We start from the raw sequence: 16,594 nt of genomic DNA on the forward strand, positions 1-16,594 counted from the left end.
GGGAAGGGAAGGGAAGGGAAGGGAAGGGAAGGGAAGGGAAGGGAAGGGAAGGGAAGGGAAGGGAAGGGAAGGGAAGGGAAGGGAAGGGAAGGGAAGGGAAGGGAAGGGAAGGGAAGGGAAGGGAAGGGAAGGGAAGGGAAGGTTTGGGAAGGGAAGGGAAGGGAAGGGAAGGGAAGGGAAGGGAAGGGAAGGGAAGGGAAGGGAAGGGAAGGGAAGGGAAGGGAAGGGAAGGGAAGGGAAGGGAAGGGAAGGGAAGGGAAGGGAAGGGAAGGGAAGGGAAGGGAAGGGAAGGGAAGGGAAGGGAAGGTTTGGGAAGGTTTGGGAAGGGAAGGGAAGGGAAGGGAAGGGAAGGGAAGGGAAGGGAAGGAAGGGAAGGGAAGGGAAGGGAAGGAAGGGAAGGGAAGGGAAGGGAAGGGAAGGGAAGGGAAGGGAAGGGAAGGGAAGGGAAGGGAAGGGAAGGGAAGGGAAGGGAAGGGAAGGGAAGGGAAGGGAAGGGAAGGGAAGGGAAGGGAAGGGAAGGGAAGGTTTGGGAAGGGAAGGGAAGGTTTGGGAAGGGAAGGTTTGGGAAGGGAAGGGAAGGGAAGGGAAGGGAAGGGAAGGGAAGGGAAGGGAAGGGAAGGGAAGGGAAGGGAAGGGAAGGAAGGGAAGGGAAGGGAAGGGAAGGGAAGGGAAGGGAAGGGAAGGGAAGGGAAGGGAAGGGAAGGGAAGGTTTGGGAAGGGAAGGTTTGGGAAGGTTTGGGAAGGTTTGGGAAGGGAAGGGAAGGGAAGGGAAGGGAAGGGAAGGGAAGGGAAGGGAAGGGAAGGGAAGGGAAGGGAAGGGAAGGAAGGGAAGGGAAGGGAAGGGAAGGGAAGGGAAGGGAAGGGAAGGTTTGGGAAGGGAAGGTTTGGGAAGGGAAGGTTTGGGAAGGGAAGGGAAGGGAAGGGAAGGGAAGGGAAGGGAAGGGAAGGGAAGGGAAGGGAAGGGAAGGGAAGGGAAGGGAAGGGAAGGGAAGGGAAGGGAAGGGAAGGTTTGGGAAGGGAAGGTTGGGAAGGGAAGGGAAGGTTTGGAAGGAAGGTTTGGGAAGGGAAGGGAAGGTTTGGGAAGGGAAGGGAAGGTTTGGGAAGGGAAGGTTTGGGAAGGGAAGGGAAGGGAAGGGAAGGTTTGGGAAGGGAAGGGAAGGTTTGGGAAGGGAAGGGAAGGGAAGGGAAGGGAAGGGAAGGGAAGGGAAGGGAAGGGAAGGGAAGGGAAGGGAAGGGAAGGGAAGGGAAGGGAAGGGAAGGGAAGGGAAGGAAGGGAAGGGAAGGGAAGGGAAGGAAGGGAAGGGAAGGGAAGGGAAGGGAAGGGAAGGGAAGGGAAGGGAAGGGAAGGGAAGGGAAGGGAAGGGAAGGGAAGGGAAGGGAAGGGAAGGGAAGGGAAGGAGGAAGGGAAGGGAAGGGAAGGGAAGGGAAGGAAGGGAAGGGAAGGGAAGGAAGGGAAGGGAAGGGAAGGGAAGGGAAGGGAAGGGAAGGGAAGGGAAGGAAGGGAAGGGAAGGGAAGGGAAGGAGGAAGGGAAGGGAAGGGAAGGGAAGGGAAGGGAAGGGAAGGGAAGGGAAGGGAAGGGAAGGGAAGGGAAGGGAAGGGAAGGGAAGGGAAGGGAAGGGAAGGGAAGGGAAGGGAAGGGAAGGAAGGGAAGGGAAGGGAAGGGAAGGGAAGGGAAGGGAAGGAAGGGAAGGGAAGGAAGGGAAGGGAAGGGAAGGGAAGGGAAGGGAAGGGAAGGGAAGGGAAGGGAAGGAAGGGAAGGGAAGGGAAGGGAAGGGAAGGGAAGGAAGGGAAGGGAAGGGAAGGAAGGGAAGGGAAGGGAAGGGAAGGGAAGGGAAGGGAAGGGAAGGGAAGGAAGGGAAGGGAAGGAAGGGAAGGGAAGGGAAGGTTTGGGAAGGTGAAGGGAAGGGAAGGGAAGGGAAGGGAAGGAAGGGAAGGGAAGGGAAGGAAGGGAAGGGAAGGGAAGGGAAGGGAAGGAAGGGAAGGTTTGGAAGGTTAGGGAAGGGAAGGGAAGGGAAGGGAAGGGAAGGGAAGGGAAGGGAAGGGAAGGGAAGGGAAGGGAAGGGAAGGGAAGGGAAGGGAAGGAGGAAGGGAAGGGAAGGGAAGGGAAGGGAAGGGAAGGGAAGGGAAGGGAAGGGAAGGGAAGGGAAGGGAAGGGAAGGGAAGGGAAGGGAAGGGAAGGGAAGGGAAGGGAAGGGAAGGGAAGGGAAGGGAAGGGAAGGGAAGGGAAGGGAAGGGAAGGGAAGGGAAGGGAAGGGAAGGGAAGGGAAGGGAAGGGAAGGAAGGGAAGGGAAGGGAAGGGAAGGAAGGAAGGGAAGGGAAGGGAAGGGAAGGGAAGGGAAGGAAGGGAAGGGAAGGGAAGGGAAGGGAAGGGAAGGAAGGGAAGGGAAGGGAAGGGAAGGGAAGGGAAGGGCAGGGAAGGGAAGGGAAGGGAAGGGAAGGGGAAGGGAAGGTCGGAAGGGAAGGGAAGGGAAGGGAAGGGAAGGGAAGGGAAGGGAAGGGAAGGGAAGGGAAGGGAAGGTATGGGAAGGGAAGGGAAGGGAAGGAAGGGAAGGGAAGGGAAGGGAAGGAAGGGAAGGGAAGGTTTGGGAAGGGAAGGGAAGGGAAGGTTTGGGAAGGATGGGAAGGTTTGGAAGGGAAGGTTTGGAAGGTTGGGAAGGAATGGGAAGGAAGGAAGGGAAGGGAAGGTTTGGGAAGTGGAAGGTTTGGGAAGGGAAGGTTTGGGAAGGGTTGGGAAGGTTTCGGAAGGTGAAGGAGGTCGGAAGTGGAAGGGAAGGGAAGGGAAGGAAGGGAAGGGAAGGGAAGGGAAGGTTGGAAGGGAAGGGAAGGAAGGAAGGAAGGAAGGGAAGGGAAGGGAAGGGTTTGGGAAGTCGGAAGGAAGGGAAGGGAAGGGAAGGGAAGGGAAGGGAAGGGTCGGGAAGGCCGGGAAGGGAAGGGAAGGGAAGGGAAGGGAAGGAAGGAAGGGAAGGGAAGGGAAGGGAAGGGAAGGGAAGGGAAGGGAAGGGAAGGGAAGGAAGGGAAGGGAAGGAAGAAGGGAAGGGAAGGGAAGGGAAGGGAAGGGAAGGGAAGCGGCAAGCGTGAGGGAAGGAAGGGAAGGGAAGGGAAGGGAAGGGAAGGGAAGGGAAGGGAAGGGAAGGAAGGGAAGGGAAGGGAAGGAAGGGAAGGGAAGGGAAGGGAAGGGAAGGAAGGGAAGGGAAGGGAAGGGAAGGGAAGGGAAGGAAGGGAAGGAAGGGAAGGGAAGGAAGGGAAGGGAAGGGAAGGGAAGCAGGGAAGGGAAGGGAAGGGAAGGGAAGGGAAGGGAAGGAAGGGAAGGTTTGGGAAGGGAAGGTTTGGGAAGGGAAGGTTTGGGAAGGAAGGAAGGTTTGGGAAGGGAAGGTTTGGGAAGGAAGGTTTGGGAAGGGAAGGGAAGGTTTGGGAAGGGAAGGGAAGGTTTGGGAAGGGAAGGGAAGGTTTGGAAGGTTTGGAAGGTTTGGGAAGGTTTGGGAAGGAAGGGAAGGGAAGGGAAGGGAAGGGAAGGGAAGGTTTGGGAAGGGAAGGTTTGGGAAGGAAGGTTTGGGAAGGGAAGGTTTGGGAAGGTTTGGGAAGGTGGAAGGTTTGGAAGGGAAGGGTTGGAAGTTTGGGAAGGTTTGGAAGGTTTGGAAGGTCTTGGGCCGTTCTGGGAAGGAGGAGGGAAGGGAAGGGAAGGGAAGGGAAGGGAAGGGAAGGGAAGGGAAGGGAAGGGAGGAAGGGAAGGGAAGGGAAGGGAAGGGAAGGGAAGGGAAGTTGCCGGGAAGGAAGGTGAGGAAGGGAAGGGAAGGAAGGGAGGGCAGGAGGGAAGGGAAGGAAGGGAAGGAAGGGAAGGGAAGGGAAGGGAAGGGAAGGGAAGGGAAGGGAAGGGAGGAAGGGAAGGGAAGGGAAGGGAAGGGAAGGGAAGGGAAGGGAAGGGAAGGGAAGGGAAGGGAAGGGAAGGGAGGAAGGGAAGGGAAGGGAAGGGAAGGGAAGGGAAGGGAAGGGAAGGGAAGGGAAGGGAAGGGAAGGGAAGGAAGGGAAGGGAAGGGAAGGGAAGGGAAGGGAAGGGAAGGGAAGGGAAGGCGAAGGGAAGGGAAGGGAAGGGAAGGGAAGGGAAGGGAAGGGAAGGGAAGGGAAGGTTTGGGAAGGGAAGGTTTGGGAAGGTTTGGGAAGGTTTGGGAAGGGAAGGGAAGGGAAGGTTTGGGAAGGGAAGGTTTGGGAAGGGAAGGTTGGAAGGGAAGGGAAGGTTCTGGGAAGGGAAGGTTTGGGAAGGGAAGGGAAGGTTTGGGAAGGGAAGGGAAGGTTTGGCGGAAGGAAGGTCTTGGGAAGGGAAGGGAAGGGAAGGGTCCGGTCCTTTGCCGTGTCTGTTGCCTTTCCTGTGCCTGGTTCCTTTACGGTCCGTGCCTTCGTGCCGTGCCTTTCCTTCCTGGCCGTGGCCTTGCCTTTGCCGCCGCTGAAGGGCCTTCTGGAAGGAAGGGAAGGAAGGGCGAAGGGAAGGGAAGGGAAGGAAGGGAAGGGAAGGAAGGGAAGGAAGGAAGGGAAGGAAGGGAAGGGAAGGGAAGGAAGGGAAGGGACTCCTGGCCGGGCCCCTGGGCAAGGGAAGGGAAGGGAAGGGAAGGGAAGGGAAAGGGAAGGGAAGGAAGGGAAGGGAAGGGAAGGGAAGGGAAGGGAAGGGAAGGGAAGGGAAGGGAAGGGAAGGGAAGGGAAGGGACGTGTCCGGTGCCTGTCGGTTGCAGTGGGCCGTGGCCTTGTAAGGGAAGGGAAGGGAAGGGAAGGGAAGCGGAAGGGAAGGAGGGAAGGGAAGGGAAGGGAAGGAAGGGAAGGGAAGGAAGGAAGGGAAGGGAAGGGAAGGGAAGGGAAGGGACGGGAAGGTCAGGGAGGGAAGGAAGGGAAGGGAAGGGAAGGAAGGGAAGGGAAGGGAAGGGAAGGGAAGGGAAGGGAAGGGAAGGGAAGGGAAGGGAAGGGAAGGGAGACTTTTTAGGTTAAAAAGACCAACACGGATATTCAAAACCCCCCCCCGTGCCCCCTCAGCCCCCCCATGTAACATGTACCTACCCAAACCTACTAACCACACCCCTGGGCAATTCCTAGGTCCAGTGTAGTGTTCTGGAGCCATCAGCACGGCAATTTGTGTGCCACTGGAGGACAGGATTGCTTAGAAGGTGGGGTGGGGGGAGATAGTGGGAGTGGGGAAAGGTCAGAGAAGGGGAGGCTGATCTCTGTTCATTTGGACAGGGCTGTTGGTCTTGGGAGGGTTAAGTGTTTCCTGGGGAATGGAAACTCAGCTCAGCCTTGTCAGACCTCTGACGTGACAACACATATAAAATAAACACCAGTGGAGTGTTAAGATAAAGCACACACACCAGGCCTGTGCAATGTCGGGACCATTTTAGATCACTTCACAAAGCTATTATCCCTTTTTGACTTGTGTTTTTAGCCAGTTTTAAGTGTCCTGAGGACTGCTTCATTTAGGGGAAAAAAGCTAATAACGGAGCCATGTATTTTCTTATTGCACCCCTGCTTTATTTACACTGAAGGTATTTGAAACCCTCTTTCTTTGAACAAAACAGGAATGAAACAGCAGGAATCAGTTTCTTTGTTCACAACTCTGAGGCAGCATTTAGTCCCACAACCTTTTTCTCTATGTTCTGTCATTCCTGTTTTCCCTTTCTCAGTGCCAGTATTTTTCCCCCCTCATAAACCAGATGTAGCAGAGGTTTTGTTTATTTTTACTGTAATAAAATGTCTTCTAGGAAATTCAGAAAGCAAGTTGTGCAGTGAACAGCAGAAAGAATGTAATGTGAGTTCCTGTAAAATTGTACCCACTGTCCCTGTCTCTATATCCACTCAAGAGCACAAACAACACAGTGATCGTGTGTCTGATCTCCATTTGCAGTCTGGCTTGACTTCATACTGAACAGGAAAAATAACTGCTAAGTTTATGCTGTGGCCTCCCCCTCAGCACATTCCTAGCTTGAATATCTTCACTTTGTCATTGGTTTTCATGCAACTTGTAAGAATTTGTTATGTTTGAAGCTTTCACTGTAGAAACTAGGGAGACTGATGGTCAGACTGCTTTGCCTCATGTCATATTTCCTTGGGACAGAGAGATGAAAAACAATAAATAAAACCACTCTATTTTAGAAATTATTATTATTATTATTTCAATAAAATAAAGAAAGAAAAACAAAGAGTGAAGATGGGAGGAAGGCAGAGAGGGAGGGAAGGAGAAGTATGGTGAAAAAAGGAAAAATTACATTTTAAGGTAATATGAAAGGGGAAAAGAAGACAAGTAATGACAAGAAATAGAGATAAAGAATCAAAAGTAATCTACAGATAATTTAGGTAAAGGAATTTTACACTGGTTATTTTATAAAATGAATTTAAACTGCCTTGCAAATAAGGTGCAATTAAATAATGTTTCTCTATTAAAGACAAATATTTAAGGATAAGAAAAGTTGGTTATGCCATCTGCAGAAAGAGCTGTCAAATATCAGCTGTTTCTGTTTATTTTGGTGAACCTGAGTTTGGACCATTGAATGTGTGCACACCATATATATTAAATTATATTAAGAGGATGGGTGACATGATTTGGTCCTTTGCCATGAAGGTTTTAGCCAGGTTCTTAAACATGTTCCAAAGTGCTTTTGGCTGCAAGGATGGATATTACACTGTGGTCAAAGACCCAGGGCTGAGGTTTCGACTGGTGTCCAGCAGGACTCAGGGCACTGGCAGGGGGCTGTGGAAGAGAGGCAGGAGGTCCCAGCCTGGGTTCATAGTCCACCCCCAGCTCCATGGGCTGCAGGGTCAAGGCACCTCCAGTCAGCACTTTGGCCCCTCTTGCCCCTTTGAGATGAGGGCCAGGATCATGCAGAGTATCTGCTGCCACGTGGCTGCAGAGCCAAGACAGGGAGGTACCATGTGGCCAACCCCGCTCCCAGCCTCCTGCCCTAACCCATGCAGTGAGGAGCATCCCTGCCTCTGTCCCTCACTGTCCTCTCTCTGACGTGATGGCTGGCCCTGGTCAGCAGAGGGACTGTGTCAGCCTCTGATGGAAACCCTCTGCTCCCTTCATGGTCACACACCTGTGAGACAAAGGCTGTCCTGCACTGGCAGGGTGTCACAGGAGAGCTGCCACAGGTGGTCACCGCCATGTGCCCACATGGGACAATGTCTTCACTTGCTCCTAAGCTCAGGTGAGAACCTGGCAAAGAGCAGGAAGGGGAATGAAAGCAACCATCATGGGGGTGACTCAGACGTGAGCAAGGCAAGCCCAGAGGCACAGACATTATCTCAGAGATGATGAAGAAATGTCACCATCCCTTTACAGATCACTGTGTTTCACCGGTGGGCAAATGCTGCAAATGCCAAGTGTAGAACTCCTGCCTCATCTTCTTCTCCATCTTGCACTTTCACCAAACTGTGATGCGTAGCCTGGGCTGGAGCTACTCTGTGTGCTCACAGAAAGCTGCATCTAGCAAAGAGTAATGGAGATTACCAGTATTTTTAAATTAGTGATGAGGAATGGCACAGGTGACAAGAATCAGCCCTAGAGCCTAGCCCCTGGTAACACTGCAGCTGGATGCAGTTAAAGGAGCAGGGAGGAGCACCTCCAGGAGTAATCAGGCTGGCTGGCTACCCTTCTAAGGTAGAGCTGGAGCTCTTTTTTCTAGACTGATCAGAGAGTGTTGCTGCTCATTTCAGATGAGGGGCAGAGAATGTTCTGCTCTTTGGGTTCAACTTTCCTGTTACTCTTCTGTGTTTCAGATAAAGCATTTTTCAGGATGCTCAATTTTGTGCTTACATGGCTGGTGCACTCATTGGTACAGAGCTTCCTGGAGGCCCGAGCGGCTTCATCAGGTCTCCATGTCCCATAAGAGCTTCCAGAGAGGGAGCTTCCAACTGCTGCCTAAATTGTGGGTCTCTCCATTGTCCTGGGTTAAGTTGCAGATATGTCAAGTGATGAGTGTGGGTTTTCCCCAGCCATGTGACAATGAATAAGCCCTGCCTGTGTGATTCAGATCGTGCAGATGCTGTGTGATCTGAACAAGGATGCCGGGGCTGATGCGTAGGTTGGAAGAACAGGGAAGAACCTACAAACTGGTGTCCTCCTTATCAGGCAGGGAGGCTGGTGCTGGTTAAAACACAATGTTTGTTTTCTCCAGAAGTGGTTTTCTGTGCCCTGAAGTTTCATTAAGGAGACATACAGTGATTCAGGTTTCACAGTGTTGACATTTGATTTCAGTACTGTGGGCCAGGGGAGAAAAATGGGGTGGATCCTGACTGAGTCCTACAGGATTCAGATCTAACAAGGAAATGACAAGGAAGGCAGTGAAATTATCTTAACTGTGGAGTTTAAAGATTCCCTGGTGATTTTTGGCAGCTGTACTCAATCATCCCCTGTAGCAACAGACACATTCTGAGCATGGTGTGGAAACGGCGCTGCTGCCTGACAGTGATGAGCACTCCTTGCTGTGGAGAGCCCGGTGCTGTTTGGTTGTGGGGAAGGTGCTTTGGGGGCAGGGGACATCTGCCTGCTCATAGGCAGAGGATGTGATACAGCAGGATAGCGTGGCTCCCTGCCATTGGACCCAAGTTGTAGCTATTACTGCAGATAATTACAGGTGTTTCAAGTTTGTCAGTGGGCTTTTTCCAGAACTATGTGTCTTAGCACATTTCAAAAGAAGCAAGCAACCCACAATAAGCATGCTAATTAGCAAGTGGCAGTGATGAGAGACACCAAAGTGATGCTGGAGGAGAAGAAATGCCACAAATGGTTCACAGGATTGCGCATTTCGGCTCTGAGCCAGATTCAGACCCTGCAGTCAGACTCCTGGCTTAGTGGCGGGCATTTCCAGCCTTTGAAGTCACATTTCCTGCTGACACCTTTGTGTGGTGAGGATGGAGCCCACACTGCAATCCCTGATGTGCAGAATGGGATGCAGATGGGATAGCACAAGTCACTGCCGTGACAGAGCAGAGCAGTGACAGCCTGCAAGCCTGGGGTGGGCAGGCACCGGCTGGGGACGTGGCACCCGGGGTATGGCTGTGGCTCTGGGTGCTGCTGCTGCCCTTTGTCACCCTTGCTTTGAGCAACAATGCCCTTGGCCAAGCCAGGTCAGGCACGTGCCCTGCACAGCAGGTCCTGACCTGACTCCTTGGAATGCCAGGACACTGCTATGACTGTTCCTGGCTGGAGGAAGTGGCACAGCACTTCAGAAATGAATCACAGAGTCTTCTCTTTAAAGTTCCTATAAACCACTACAAATCCATCCTCCTTTGTCTTCTTTTTCTGGGCTCTCTCCTAAGTGATTTCTCAGAATTTCCATGAAAATTAACTGACAGCATAACGGAAAAAGAATTTAAAAATACACCCCATCTTTTCTCTTGATGACCAAAGCTTTTTTAAGGTGAGGGTGTCATGATGGATGAGTGAGGAAGATAATTTCCATTTTAATTCCAAACTTCAGTGGAGTGGGTCACCCCCTTCATTTTCTGAGTGAGGTATTGTGCTGAAAACTGTTACCTCTAGGCTTGGATGCATTAAAAGTGCATTACATTAAATTCAAATCTCTTCACATTGTATTTAAACTCTAAGTGTGCCTACTGGGGGGATTTTGAAAGGCTACTCTTAGCCCAGCAAAGCCAATCTGTCTTGGGGAACAGCCCCTGTTACCAAAGATTAAAGAAGCTGTACAAAATTCTGTTTAAAATAGTAGAAATCAAGGCCATGGCTTGGACTGAGTGAAAGAGGTTCCTTCTTACTGTGGCTTTTTACTGGGATGAATACTGGAGAGGTAGAGGGGATTGTTTGTAGAAAATTTTACATATATTTTTCTCAAAATAAAAAAGTGAAAACCAGAAAATAAAGGTGTTTCAGGTCATCCTTAGGCCTTTTTGCTTGCTAAGAGAAAACATTGTCTTCTGAATCTTCTGCAACTTCTTTTACTTTTTTTTTAATACAAAACTGCTAGTCAACTATCAAAACCCATTATTTTGGAAACCAGTGATTGGAATGCTGTTTGAAAGTTTGAAGTCAGTCAGAAAATCTTTGATGTGATTTAGGCTTTTCCAAAATGGAACATTTCATTTTGCACATGTCTAAGTGACATTGCATGGCATTTTCAAAATTCCTCCTTCTCTTCACAACTTTTTTTCCCCCCAGCCAAAATAATTTATTGATTTTGACCCAGTTTTGCAAGTAGCTCCATTTAGTGCTTGTCAAAACATCTTCCAGATGATGTAGTTGTGCTGGGGTGAGAGGCCAGGAGGAGACATGGGATGCAGCAAGGGCTATGTGAGGAAAAACAGTGGGCAGAGGTGGGAATGATTGAGCAGGGGCACAGCTGGTTCTGGCCACCTCCTCGTTGTAGGTGCCTAAATTCAGCAAATGGGGTGTCACAACCACTCAGGGAAGAAGTCAGAGGAAAACCTGGAGTGCAGAAGGTTCCAGGAGAAGAGCTGAGGGGAAAGAGAGAAAGAGTTAATTGGAACAACCGAAATAAACCATGAATGTATTCTCTGGTGACAGTAAAGCCACATTAATTCATCATAGCCCAGTAAGGAACTGAATGCAACAGAAGTGATTTAAAGCAGAGCCAGAGTCTGTGCAGATGGGCATGCAGAGGGTTAAGTTCAGCCAGCTGAGCAACATGGCTTTGAAGCTGGCTGGAACAGGAGTGAGGAGAGGGTAAAGTCCAAAACACTGGCTCAAGTTTTTTGCCCATTAGACTGCCAGCAGACTGTGAGCTCTTCATCTCACTTGCACTAAAGCAGGCTGTGTTTGCATTGTTGTGCCTATGGTGGCTGGAGAAGCCAAGCCCCTCAGAGCCCAGACACACCCTGGAGTGGGAGATGTGAAGTGCTGTGTACTCCCTGTGGTTCCATGTGAACAACACACTGAAAACACAGATCATACCCCTCCAATTCACTTCTGCCCTTAGATAACACCATGCTTCTTGAAGGTAATGCTTCTGTGTTCAGACACTGGCTGGGTTTCTTCACAGCCCAGGATTTGAGCCAGCTCCCGGTGGCCAGGTGGCAGTGCCAGGCCCATGGCACACGACAGAGCTGAACTGTGAAAGAGAGCAGGGGCTGTCTCTGCAGGCAGCAAAGGAAAACTGAGACAGGTGTGCACTAAAACATAAAGATCAGGAAATCTAGGAAAAGGTTTCAGGAAACAACATCTTAAAAACTTGCAGTCAGTTTTCCCCTCTTCCCTTTTTCATGGTGTCCTGGTTACAGGAGTAGAGTGCCAGTGTAGTGCTACAGGAGTGTAACAAATCTGTGTATTCTGCTCCTCTTTAGGTAATTTCTGATGAACTATTGATGATGGATGGTGTGCAGGAGCTGCCCAGTGCACACCTGACACCTCATGCTACAAGCTGGGTGTTAAATGATATGAGGAAAAAGAGGCAAACTCTGCCAGGCAGGGTAGTGTTCATTTTCTTCACAAATGATTCAGCTGTGATAACTTTCTCGGGGGGGGGGGGGGGGGGGGGAGGGGGTGGGGGAGCACCAGCACAGTTACACCCATTCTCAAGGGATCATCTATTCTAATGGGCCATAATAAACTCACAGACACCACTAGAATAGAGAGCTGCAAGCACTTGGACCATCAAGGACTCCCAAAGCACCCCATGATTTACAGGATTACATCATTCCACTGTGAAATTCCCTGCCCTGGGGGAGGTACTGAGCATTCCCACCTGAACCTGAGGGTATGTCATCTCTGGGTTTGGAGGCCTGGGACACCACCACCACCCCCCAATGGTTCCAGAGGAGGACTAGAAATTTCACAAGGCCATTGCTTTCAACAGGACTGCAACCACCCTGACCAACAGGTTGTACTCTGGCTTGGTGAATTTAAGTCAGTTTTACCTCTGTATTGTTACATTTTTTGCAATCTCTAGTAAATTGTAACTCTGACCTGAAATCTCTCTTAAGGCGATAGAGTGGGGTTCATTTCTCCTGCCAGTTTACTTTCAAACCAGAACAAATGGCCATCCATCACTCTAATGCTGCTCAGGGACAGAAGCATCTGGTGAAGGTACACAGCACTGAGATGTCACAGCAGTTTGAGCCAAGCAGATCTTCTGAGCCCATGGGGACCTGTGCTCCCTCCTATTATTTACCTCTTGGGCTGGCTTCCACAGTAAACTACTATAGACTTGTTTCTGTTCATGTCTGTGTTTTTCTGTGATATTTAAGGAGAAGAGACATCCATGGCAAAGAGTGCTCACCTGCATATGAGGAAGCCCACATATTTTAGATATTCCTCAAGGATACAGAAAATATCTAGGGATAAAGGAAGCTTGGCAGATTTGGACTTCTGCAAGCAGTGGTGGTGGGAGGTATGACAATAGAGGCTGGTGATTAAAATGTGAAACTCAAATTGCCTCAGTCTTCCTTGCAGCAGGCCAGGTGTCCCACACCTTTTGTGCAGGGCACAAATCTCTGGCTATTTCCTTCCCCAAAGCCCTCCTGGGCCAGACAGAGCTGAATGTCTTGTCTTCTGATCCATGGTGCCTGTGTGGGAGAGGCACTGCAGTACCACACTGCCACAGGAAGTACACCAGGCTCCACAGCTGCTGTGTCCCACTGCAGCCACTTCCCCATTCTCCCTGATATGCTGGAATGTCTGTCATCACATAACAGGATTGCTCTAGCATTGCACAGGAGGATGCTTGAGAGATCTGCGCAAGGAAGAGGGGAATTTTCAGAAAGGAGGGGGAGCAAACAGTACTCTCACAGCTAATTGGAGAGAGTTATTGCAAGCTCTTGTTTCTCCTCTGCACAGAAGAATAGTTGTGTAGATCCTCACCTGGAGTAAATCAGCATTGCTACTCAGCACACCCAGTGAGTTGTTCTCCTGCTCTCTCCTCTGTCAGTAAACTGAGAGCATCCTGCTCAGTTCAACATGAGATCAAAATCCTTAAATCCTCGATGTTGCCATTGATCCAGTCACTTTCTCTGGCTTTGGCTGTGTCCTATATACTCTGCCTTTAGTTCCCTGTTTCTCATGGGTGCCCTTTCATTTTATGAATGCTTTTCCAGTGAAAACAACAGAACAGGTAGAGAGCTCTTGGGTATGCTCAGAAAGGAAGAATGATTCCACAGTGAGGGCCACATCATGTTCAAGTCTTTGCTCTAGGCTCCCGATGCTTCTAAGCCATGAAAATGGGGTTAATAAAATAAGCACATAAACTCCTCTAGCTTTTAACCCGTGAAAATAAGTTCCTTGTAAAAATATCAACTAGGAGCACAGGAAGTCCAGTTCTAGGGAATGTCAGACAGTCTCAACACCTTCATGCAGTTTCCACTTCATCCTACAAGTATTTAAGCATGGTTCTGTCCTTCCTGAGTGGTGCAGGCAGAGCAAGGAGGCTCCCACACACAGCAGCTGGAATGAGGGGTCAGGCTGTGCAGAGGTTGCTGTTGTACAAGGCTGATCTCTTAAGCAGAAGGAAGCAGCACTTGGCTGGCTCTTGGCTTAGGGTGACCACAAAACAATGTTGCCTCAGTAGGACAAGGGAACAGTATAGGCCCCAGCCTGACCAACAATTTCTTGGAAGTGTAGAACCAAAGAAGGATTAGATAGCACTGTGTTTTGTATTTACAGGCAGGAAAAAAAAAAGCTGACAGAAACATGTCAAGGTGAAAATTAAATATCTAAGCAATGTATTTTTAAACAAAGTATAATGATCTAGTGAAAAATGTAGAAAGGTTTTAATTCTAACAAAACAGTGCTGCACTTTAGGTTAGTCAATTCTTTGTCTAATCTCTTCATTTAAATTCACAAAAGCACTCTGTGTCATGGCAGCAGCTGCAGGCACATACGACCAGCACTGCCATGGATCCAGGGTATCACTTTCAGCAGAGGAGAAAAGTCACAATCCCCAGCAGCTTCTCATGGGTACTCTGACACACACTGGACTCCTAGGTTTGCAGATTTGACTCACTAAGTTGAAGGAAAATCAGTTCAACCACAAAATAAAAATGGTTAGTTTGTACCAAGGTTCTGAGCTGATCTGAGCTCTAGCATAAGAAGGACAAGGACTTGTGAACGGGCTGGTTTGGCTCAGAAGAGGACGAGAGAAGGGCACTAAAGATCACTGGGACCTCTGGAACACAAATTTTAGGGGGAAGATGAGTGATCAGAGGTCCAATGTACCAGAGGGCACATTGTACAAGAGTGCAATTGTACAAGATTCCACTCAACTCCTCTATCCAGGCCTTTCATGTATAGAAAGGATATCTGTTTAAGGCCCCCTTCCTATCTCCACACACGGCTTCTGCTCTATTTCACATTCCACGTGGCTTTGAGTTATTCTGCCTAATTTGGCTGTATCCCTTCCAGGTGTATTCTCTGCCATCCTGGGATATTTTTCTGCCATCAGTGAATATTGAACCCTATTTTCAATGTCAGGCTGAAGGGATTTTTCTGTCAGACCCAGACTTATTACCTTATTACCTTTTGTTGGCATGGTTCTTTCCATTCCTCTTACCTGGGCGTCTCCTTGACGCTCTCACTTTACTCAGACTAACAAAGAAATGGCTCCACTGACTTATTGTGTAGAGCCATCAGACCTAAACTTCTCAAACAGAAATGTTCTTAGGGTGGTTTTACAAGCTTTTAGAATCCAAGGACCAACTTTGCTTTCTGCAAGGACTCCAAGAGCAACTTATGTTCTGTTTCCTTGGAGGTTTTAATTCACAAGCCAGTAACAATTAATCCATTAGAAACAAATCTATTAATTCAGTCAATTCCATCTGCATATGTATTTCCCAACACCTACATCAGAAGTATGCTGAGTGGGAGTAAGTTAGGAAACGGGAGGTTTTGCAGGCATGTTCCTGGTCACAATCTGAGGTAGCTCACCCAACTTCATACCATTCTTTAAGGGAGATTTCTCTCCTTTGCTCTGCCACCATGGGTAGTCAAGATGCAAGAGGGAGTGATGTTGGGGCAGTGCCATGTTCCCCTTGGCATGACTTTTGCACTTCCAGTATTCCTGGAGCTCCAGGCTTTATGGCTTTTTTAATCCTAACTTCTCCCAAACCCTACCTGCAGCCTTTGGCTGAGACTCATGTGGCCATCAACACAGAGTGTCCAGATGAGAAAGATGTGTGGCAGCTACCATTTCCCCTCCCCTCCTTCCTGATGGAACTGGGGCTCATTTGATCCCTTCAGTACACGGGTTTAGAGAAAAAAACCTCTTGAGAATTTTTTATTTTTTTACCTAACCCTGTTATCTGATTCACTGCAGGTACAGAAATTCACCAGTATCAGGGCAAGGGAAGAGATTAGGGGGCTTGGCTGTGGACAGAGTGCAGGACAAACCTGCCAGAGACAAGTGGATTTGAAAACACATATTCCAGACCATACTGGTCCAGCAGGTGGGGAATGTGTGCCAGGCTGTTGATGCTGTCTAGACGCTGAACTGCTGGTATCTTCTGTTCACCTAAAACTGCTGGGCTTCACTGACATATTTCTTTCCTCACTATAGATACTTGCTAAAAATAGTCATATTAAAGCTGAAGGGGTTTTTTTGTTGTTGTTTTTTGAAAAGAGTAGTAATCAAGCCCTCAACAATGCAGAGATTACAGGTTTAAGAGGATCCTAACAAAAGAGACTGAATTTAAGGAGTGCAAATACTTTCCCCTGCCAGCCACCCATTCAAGCACAGCCTTGGTCCTTAGTAACTGGAAGTGGTTCCTGCCTGATAGATTTTTCATTGAGTGGCATAAATAGAGGTGAAGTGGAGAGGATTCTTGACACAATGGCCAGATGCCAACATCACAGCCCCCCAGTATAATTTTCAATGGAATTGAATAGTTCAAATGTGTTATGAACAGCACCTTTTTCATTTGGTCTAAGCATTTTCCTCCACAGTACTCTCCTGGTGCCTTCCCACTATCACAGCTGTAGCTTTTTTGTGGGTAAGTGGAAGATTTCACTCTTGTGGGCTGCCAATTAGGTGGCTTTCAGTACCAGCTAGAGTCAGAGGGATGATTAAAATAACATGCAGCCTTTTGTCCTGTCCTTTGCAAAAGGAACTATCATCCATTTCAGAGGAGGATAAAGACTTATCCCACCTCCTACAGTCCAAAAGATGAACAGAATAACTTCAAAAATGTTAGAAATATATTGTTTAAAATGGGAATTCTTATTCCCCATTTAAAGAGACATCTTAGCTTTTTTCTTTTTTGTATAAACCCTGTCATTTTATTTCAGTGTTTTGGCTGCCTCCTGGAGCCCTGCTTACAGCGTTAGTGCAAGCTAGTGACCAGTTTTAGCCTAGCTCCTACAAAGCAGAAGTTTCTTTTCCTGCTGCTTGGCATAACTCTACCATTTTCTTTCCTCAGAAATGTAATAATATCTTTAATAGGAGACTGACATTCAGGTATCAAAATACCTTCTAAATTCTGATTAGACAGAAACCCAGGCTACTCATAATTTATGGTCATTTGCAAGTACCTTCTCAAAGAGCAGTGGTCAGACCGCTTATGTCCTGGTCATATTCCAGTCTGACAGACTTTAACTGCAGTTTGGGATGGAAATTTTTTTTTTTTTTTTTTTTTTTTTTTTTTTTTTTTTTTTTGACT

The sequence above is a fragment of the Haemorhous mexicanus genome, chromosome 5 (assembly GCF_027477595.1).
Source record: "Haemorhous mexicanus isolate bHaeMex1 chromosome 5, bHaeMex1.pri, whole genome shotgun sequence".
Classification (NCBI taxonomy): Eukaryota; Metazoa; Chordata; class Aves; order Passeriformes; family Fringillidae; genus Haemorhous; species Haemorhous mexicanus.